The following is a 9,492-nucleotide window of genomic DNA, read 5'->3' on the forward strand; positions in this document are numbered from 1 at the left end:
AAGTTGGGTAGGGTGGTTGGGGGTGGGAGTGGGTTGGAAGATGATGGGATTTATACCAGTGGCAGGATATTTCTTTGTTTTCCAAACACTGGTTTTAATTTCCATTTCCTTTTCTGGTGTTGGGGTGGGGTCAGGGGAAGAGATACTATTTTGTTAACTGTTAAAAGCTCTCCTTCCTTTCCTAGAGTCGCTACAAGTAGCTGTGTTGGACATTACTTTATAACGATGCTGTATGCAGTGCTGTTTTCATTGTATCACAGAATTAAAAGGGTAAGAGAGTTCCTAGTGGTGTCCATCCCTGTTTTTTGACAGGCAGTCACACAGGTGAGCAGTGCCAGAAACTGGTTCTCTTTTTTGTGTTGGGGAAAGGAGCCTGCAGTGAAAGGATCAGCTGGATTTTTTGTCATTGTTAGTTTGTTTAAATAAATTATAAGACAGTATATTAAGCTTTAGTCACTGTAACTCTTATGTTTGTGCCTCATTATTTTAGTGCTTTAGAGAAACACCTTGTTTTTCCTCTACTTTATACTAGTTCTTGCTCCAGAGGCATGGCTTTGAGGCTAGAATCATGAGCAATCTCTCATAAACAAGTCTGTTATGCACCTGGAGATACTCAAGATTTGCCTCTGTTAGCATGGCCACTTAGAGATTACTCTGTTCTACTTCAGAGACTCTCCACTATGGCATCCATGCAGGGTGTGTGCTTGGATACTAAGCAATCTTGTTCAGTATAATTATTGTACTTTTTTATTAATAAAAAGATCTTAAACTTCAGAAATCATGGCTGTTTTCTTGACTTTGTCTCCAATCTCTGTTTCTTCAGCATGACATGAGTAGATCACTTTTTTCCCCCTAGCTGGGTAAAGTTGTGATGAAACTACTATGTAGTATCATGGGATAAAAAAGGAAGCCAGGTTGTCTTAAACATGACAGTTTCTCTGTTTAATCATATAAGGTCCTCCTCATTTTGGGGAATCTATTCAGCCGTGTCCCTGAATGGAGCTTCGTGAAGGCTTTGTGCTCCTTTTGTGTATTTCCTACAAAGGATTTGATAAGAGTTTGTGGTATACAGACTCAGCTGGCTAGATTTTCTTGCTCAGCTCTGTTCTCCTCACTATTTTGTTTGTGTTTTCCTAAGATGTAAGGAGGGAAAGGAGGGTGTTGGGACAGCTTTAAACCTCAAAGCCACTGCAGTAAAAATTCTAGCCCTGAGTGAAGATGTGGAAGTTGCCTCACTGTTCAGAGAAACTCTGGGAGAAAAGTAGAAAGAGGGAAATTCTGTGCTGGAGATTGAGGCCAAGAGCAGGAAGAACAAATTGAAAAGTGACTGTTCCTGGCCTGCCAGAATGATATTTTCAGTAAAAATGATAAAAACAAGAAATCTCACCATTTTTTTTTTTACTCATTTCTTTATTCTAAGAGCCAGTGTCATCCCTTTGGGCTATAGGCGTTCTCAATTCAGTGCTAGCAGTATTGACTAAAAACCTACCAATAGGGAATTGAACAATGAGAACTCATGGACACAGGAAGGGGAACATCACACTCCGGGGACTGTTGTGGGGGAGGGGGAGGGGGGAGGGACAGCATTAGGAGATATACCTAATGCTAAATGACGAGTTAATGGGTGCAGCAAAACAACATGGCACATAGATACATATGTAACCTGCACATTGTGCACATGTACCCTAAAACCTAAAGTATAATAAAAAAATAAAAATAAAAATAAAAATAAACATACCAATAATCCAGTCTCCTTTCTGGTTGCTATGGAGATGAATAAAACCCAGCTCCTGCTCTAAAGAAATTCACTCCCTAGCGGAAGAGACCAGCATGTGAAGAAACACAGTAGTTTTTAAAGTGTTATCCTGGAGATAAGTTTAATATTTCCAAAGATTAAAAACGTGTGAACAATAAAAGATACCATAAACAAAATTTAAAAATAGCTGCATATATAATGCAGGATTTCTATCCAGAATGTATTTTTAAAAACCCTACAAACCAATAAGAAAAATACAATATACAGGATATTATCCAGGAGAACTTCCCCAATCTAGCAAGGCAGGCCAACATTCAAATTCAAGAAATGCAGAAACGCCACAAAGATACTCCTCGAGAAGAGCAACTCCAAGACACATAATTGTCAGATTCACCACAGTTGAAATGAAGGAAAAAATGTTAAGGGCAGCCAGAGAGAAAGGTCGAGTTACCCACAAAGGGAAGCCCATCAGACTAACAGCTGATCTCTCGACAGAAACTCCAGAAGCCAGAAGAGAGTGGGGGCCCATATTCAACATTCTTAAAGAAAAGAATTTTCAACCCAGAATTTCATATTGAGCCAAACTAAGCTTCATAAGTGAAGGAGAAATAAAATCCTTTACAGACAAGCAAATGCTGAGACATTTTGTCACCACCAGGCCTGCCCTAAAAGAGCTCCTGAAGGAAGCACTAAACATGGAAAGGAAAAACTCATACCAGCCACTGCAAAAACATGCCAAACTGTAAAGACCATCGAGGCTAGGAAGAAACTACATCAACTAACGAGCAAAATAACCAGCTAACATCATAATGACAGGATGAAATTCACACATAGTCATATTAACCTTAAATGTAAATGGGCTAAATGCTCCAATTAAAAGACACAGACTGGTAAATTGGATAAAGACTCAAGACCCATCAGTGTGCTGTATTCAGGAAACCCATCTCACATGCAGAGACAGACATAGGCTCAAAATAAAGGGATGGAGGAAGATCTACCAAGCAAATGGAAAACAAAAAAAGGCAGGGGTTGCAATCTAGTCTCTCATAAAACAGACTTTAAACCAACAAAGATCAAAAGAGACAAAGAAGGCCATTACATAATGGTAAAGGGATCAATTCAACAAGAAAAACTGACTATCCTAAAAATATATGCACCCAATACAGGAGCACCCAGATTCATAAAGCAAGTCCTTAGAGACCTACAGAGAGACTTAGACACCCACACAATAATAATGGGAGACTTTAACACCCCACTGTCAACATTAGACAGATCAACGACACAGAAAGTTAACAAGGATATCCAGGAATTGAACTCAGCTCTGCACAAAGTGGACCTAATAGACATCTACAGAACTCTCCACCCCAAATCAACAGAATATACATTCTTCTCAGCACCACACCGCACTTATTCCAAAATTCACCACACAGTTGGAAGTAAAGCACTCCTCAGCAAATGTAAAAGAACAGAAATTATAACAAACTGTCTCTCAGACCACAGTGCATTCAAACTAGAACTCAGGATTAAGAAACTCACTCAAAACCACTCAACTACATGGAAACTAAACAACCTGCTCCTGAAGGACTGCTGGGTAAATAATGAAATGAAGGCAGAAATAAAGATGTTCTTTGAAACCAACGAGAACAAAGACACAACATACCAGAATCTCTGGGACACATTCAAAGTAGTGTGTAGAGGGAAATTTATAGCACTAAATGCCCACAAGAGAAAGCAGGAAAGATCTAAAATTGACACCCTAACATCACAATTAAAAGAACTAGAGAAGCAAGAGCAAACACATTCAAAAGCTAGCAGAAGGCAAGAAATAACTAAGATCAGAGCAGAACTGAAGGAAATAGAGACACAAAAAAACCTTTAAAAAATCAATGAATCCAGGAGCTGGTGTTTTGAAAAGATCAACAAAATTGATAGACCACTAGCAAGACTAATAAAGAAGAAAAGAGAGAAGAATCAGATAGATGCAATAAAAAATGATAAAGGGGGTATCACCACCGATCCCACAGAAATACAAACTACCATCAGAGAATACTATAAACACCTCTATGCAAATAAACTAGAAAATCTAGGAGAAATGGATAAATTCCTCGACACATACACCCTCCCAAGACTAAACCAGGAAGAGGCTGAATCTCTGAATAGACCAATAACAGGCTCTGAAATTGAGGCAATAATTAATAGCTTACCAACCAGAAAAAGTCCAGGACCAGATGGATTCACAGCCGAATTCTAGCAGAGGTACAAGGAGGAGTTGGTACCATTCCTTCTGAAACTATTCCAATAAATAGAAAAAGATGGAATCCTCCCTAACTGATTTTATGAGGCCAGCATCATCCTGATACCAAAGCCTGGCAGAGACCCAACAAAAAAAGAGAATTTTAGACCAATATCCCTTATGAACATCGATGCAAAAATTCTTAATAAAATACTGGCAAACCGAATCCAGCAGCACATCAAAAAGCTTATCCACCATGATCAAGTGGGTTTCATGCCTGGGATGCAAGGCTGGTTCAACATATGCAAATCAATAAACGTAATCCAACATATAAACAGAACCAACGACAAAAACCACATGATTATCTCAATAGATGCAGAAAAGGCCTTTGACAAAATTCAACAACGCTTCATGCTAAAAACTCTCAATAAGTAAGGTATTGATGAGACGTATCTCAAAATAATAAGAGCTATCTATGACAAACCCATAGCCAATATCATACTGAATGGGCAAAAACTGGAAGCATTCCCTTTGAAAACTGGCACAAGACAGGGATGCCCTCTCTCCCCACTCCTATTCAACATACTGTTGGAAGTTCTGGCCAGGGCAATCAGGCAGGAGAAGGAAATAAAGGGTATTCCATTAGGAAAAGAGGAAGTCAAATTGTCCCTGTTTGCAGATGACATGATTGTATATCTAGAAAACCCCATTGTCTCAGCCCAAAATCTCCATAAGCTGATAGGCAACTTCAGCAAAGTCTCAGGACACAAAATCAATGTGCAAAAATCACAAGCATTCTTATATACCAATAACAAACAGAGAGCCAAATCATGAGTGAACTCCCATTCACAATTGCTTCAAAGAAAATAAAATACCTAGGAATCCAACTTACAAGGGACGTGAGGGACCTCTTCAAGGAGAATTACAAACCACTGCTCAATGAAATAATAGAAGACACAAACAAATGGAAGAACACTCCATGCTCATGGGTAGGAAGAATCAATATTGTGAAAATGGCCATATTGCCCAAGGTAATTTATAGATTCAATGCCATCCCCATTAAGCTACCAAAGACTTTCTTCACAGAATTGGAAAAAACTACTTTAAAGTTCATATGGAACCACAAAAGCACCCACATCGCCAAGTCAACCCTCAGCCAAAAGAACAAAGCTGGAGGCATCACGCTACCTGACTTCAAACTATACTACAAGGCTACAGTAACCAAAACAGCATGGTACTGGTACCAAAACAGAGATATAGACCAATGGAACAGAATAGAGCCCTCAGAAATAATGCCGCATATCTACAACTATCTGATCTTTGACAAACCTGACAAAAACAAGAAATGGGGAAAGGATTCCCTATTTAATAAATGGTGCTGAGAAAACTGGCTAGCCATATGTAGAAAGCTGAAAATAGATCCCTTCCTTACAACTTGTACAAAAATTAATTCAAGGTGGATTAAAGACTTAAATGTTAGACCTAAAACCATGAAAACCCTAGAAGAAAACATAGGCAATACCATTCAGGCCATAGGCATGGGCAAGGACTTCATGTCTAAAACAGCAAAAGCAATGGCAACAAAAGCCAAAATTGACAAATGGGATCTCATTAAACTAAAGAGCTGCTGCACAGCAAAAGAAACTACCATCAGAGTGAACAGGCAACCTACAGAATGGGAGAAAATTTTTGCAATCTACTCATCTGTCAAAGGGCTAATATCCAAAATCTAGAATGAACTCAAACAAATTTACAAGAAAAAAACAAACAATCCCATCAAAAAGTGGGCAAAGGATATGAGCAGACACTTCTCAAAAGAAGACATTTATGCAGCCAAAAGATACGTGAAAAAATGTTCATCATCACTGGCCATTAGAGAAATGCAAATCAAAACCACAATGAGATACCATCTCACACCAGTTAGAATGGTGATCATTAAAAAGTCAGGAAACAACAGGTGCTGGGGAGAATGTGGAGAAATAGGAACACTTTTACACTGTTGTTGGGATTGGAAACTAGTTCAACCATTGTTGAAGTCAGTGTGGCGATTCCTCAGGGATCTAGAACTAGAAATACCATTTGACCCAGCCATCCCATTCCTGGGTATATACCCAAAGGATTACAAATCATGCTGCTATAAAGACACATGCACACGTATGTTTATTGCGGCACTATTCACAATAGCAAAGACTTGGAACCAACCCAGATGTCCAACAATGATGGACTGGATTAAGAAAATGTGGGACGTATACACCATGGAATACTATGCAGCCATAAAATATGATGAGTTAACGTCCTTTGTAGGGACATGGATGAAGCTGGAAACCATCATTCTCAGCAAACTATTGCAAGGACAAAAAACCAAACACCACATGTTCTCACTCATAGGTGGGAATTGAACAATGAGAACACGTGGACACAGGAAGGGGAACATCACACTCTGGGGCCGGTCGTGGGGTGGGGGGAGTGGGGAGGGATAGCATTAGGAGATATACCTAATGCTAAATGATGAGTTAATGGGTGCAGCACAGCAACATGGCACATGTATACATATGTAACAAACCTGCACATTGTGCACATGTACCCTAAAACTTAAAGTATAATAAAAAAATTTAAAAAATAAAAAATACAAATGAAAATAAAAATAAAAAAGAAAAATACAATATACAATAATTTAAAAAGAAATTAACAAATAATTCAGAGAAGGATTACGTGTAGTCAATGAACATATAAAAAGATGTTCAATCTCATTAGTACTTAGGGAAATAAAATGAAATTGAACTATTTTCCATTCATTTGACTGGAAAATGTTTACAAGTTTTATAAGATCAAATGTTAGCAAATGATTAGGAAGGAGAAATTATAAATTACTGGTTGGAGATAAGAATGGTAGTCATTTTGGAGGGGAGTTTTTTTCATATTTATTATGACCAAAAAGGCCATATGCCCTATGTCTCAGAAATTTCACATTTTGGTGTCTATATTACAGCAACTGTCAACTATATACAGTTTAGTCCATATACCATAAAGATGTTAATTTCAGCATTGCGTGTAATTGTGCGAAATTATAAACAACCTAAATACCTTTCCAAAGGGGAATGAGTAATTAAACTATGACATGTTATATTGTGTGATACAGTGCAGCAGTTTATAAATATGAGGTAGATTTATATTAACTTACATGAAATGATCTTCAAATCACATTGTTGAGGAAAAAAACCAAATCATATTGTTTGGGAAGAATTCATACGAACCAGATTACCATGCCTGGATATTGAGAGAAGTAAAGGGCCTGAGTTTGAGGGTTTAAAATCAGTCCGTGAGAGTTCAGGAAGGAACTCCATAGGGCTGGTGGAGGATATGGTCAAGAGAACAGTGAATGCAAAGGTACCTCTTCTCTGAAATCTGCTATTGAAAATGCTTAGGAGTTACTTAGGAGAGTTACTATGTAAACTTATGTTTGAGCATCCACGAATGTATTAGCCTGCTTTGTCTATGAGGTTAGGAACAGTAACCTGGCAGAGAATGAGCATGGGTAGGAGACAATGGTACCAGGTACATTTTGAAAGGAACTAGGATAGGTCAGCAAGGGGAAGGTACATATCCTGGTAAAAACAAAGTAAACAATCATTGCCTCTTGGCTAATGCACCCTATGAAGCCAGAACAGCAAAGGGTGAGAGGCCCAGAACACATGCTTTGTACCCCTCACCAGGTGAGGAGTGAAAGGAGAGCCTACCTGTTTGCTTGCTTCATTCTTCATGCGGGATCTCTGGATCTGTTGCTTTACAGTAATACTTGTGGGCTGTCTGTCTTCCCTTGGCATTTTCTCTAAATCATCTTTTCAGTATAATGTGGCTGAACCTTGATAAAAGTGGATGATCACCTCTAAGCACTTATTTTCCTTTTCTTGTTTTGGTTCTTGTAATTATGAAATATAAAAACAGAGGAACGAATAAAACATATCTACAATTGAAAGAATAATGATAGCATAAAGCCACATGTGTCCACAACTCAGGTTCAGATATAACACCTTTATTGCCCAGACCTCCAGAAGCATCCAGGGACCTCTTGCTTACCACATTCTCCTCCCTCTCCTCAAAGGTAACCTCTATCTAATTTTGAGTGATAATTATTCTCTTCTTGTGAAAAAAAAATTTTTTGCCAATGATGAGTGCAAACTTAAACCATAGCTTAATTTTCCATATTTTTGAATTTTAAATAGATTGAATCATATTGTATGTGTCCTTTTGTGCTTTGATTATTTTTCTCAGAAGTGGTTGTACAATTAATCCATGTAGATATTTGTAGCTGTAGTATTTTTATTTCCATAGCTCTGTAGTGTTCTATTATATAAACAACTATATTAATCACATTGAGCTTTGAAGTTCCCTTGTGTTGTTTCAAGTTTAGAGGTAACAATGTTAAGAGAAACTATATTTCTATGAATGTTCTTTCAAATGTCTGAGGGTATATATGTGCAAGAATTTCTCTAAGGAAAACATCTAGGGGTGAAATTGCTGAGACAAAGGCATTTGCTTTTTGTTGTTGTTGTTAGCCAGATTATGCAAAATGTTTCTCAATGCAGTTGCATGAACTTGCATTTCCACCAGCAGTGTATGAGGATTTTAATTTCTCTACATCTGTGCGAATATACAGTACAGTCTTTTTTAAATTTTTACAATTTAATGGTGTATAAGTATATTTTATGGGGTTTTGGCATTTCCTTGTCGACTAATGAGGAGATAATTTTTTCATGTATTTATTGACCTTTTGGATTTTTCTGTTGAAGTGTCTGTTGAAGTCTATAGTGGATGCTATCATGTGCCGCCCAGATACCCCTCTCCAGGACAGAAGCACTCATTGTTAAGCTACTGAGAGTGTTGGCAACAGCTACATCTCAGCTGAATTTCTCCCCAAGATAGGGCTTACCAAAATGTACATACCTTTCTCGGGGTCAGCCTGCATCCAATAGCTGTTTGATGTGAGTATATAAAGGCCCTGACCTCCATCCCAATTCAGGATGGCTTTGAAGGGCCATTCTAGCTCCAGAACCCCCATAGGATTGTCTGAGGTCTTTGCTGTGACTGCATTGCAGTTCTTCCTTTCCTTCTGTCCTGTGCTGCTTCTTCCACTTCCCCATAGGTTTCGATCCTGAGATCATGTCCCAATGCATTTTCTATGTTATTTCTAAAATCACTACATTTCTGGCCAGGCACAGTGCCTCATGCCTGTAATCCCAGCACTTTGGGAGGCCGAGGCAGGCAGATCGCTTGAGGTCAGGAGTTCAAGATCAGCCTGGCCAACATGGTGAAACCCCGTCTCTACTAATAATACAAAAGTTAGCCTAGTGTGGTGGCTCGTGCCTGTAATCCCAGCTACTTAGGAGGCTGAGGCGGGAGAATCTCCTGAACCTGGGAGGCGGAGACTGCAGTGAGCTTTGATTGTGCCACTGTACCCCAGCCTGCATGAGAGTGAGACTCTGTCTCAGAAAAAAAAAAAAAT

This window comes from Hylobates moloch, unplaced genomic scaffold, assembly GCF_009828535.3.
Source record: "Hylobates moloch isolate HMO894 unplaced genomic scaffold, HMol_V3 SCAFFOLD_7, whole genome shotgun sequence".
Taxonomy (NCBI): domain Eukaryota; kingdom Metazoa; phylum Chordata; class Mammalia; order Primates; family Hylobatidae; genus Hylobates; species Hylobates moloch.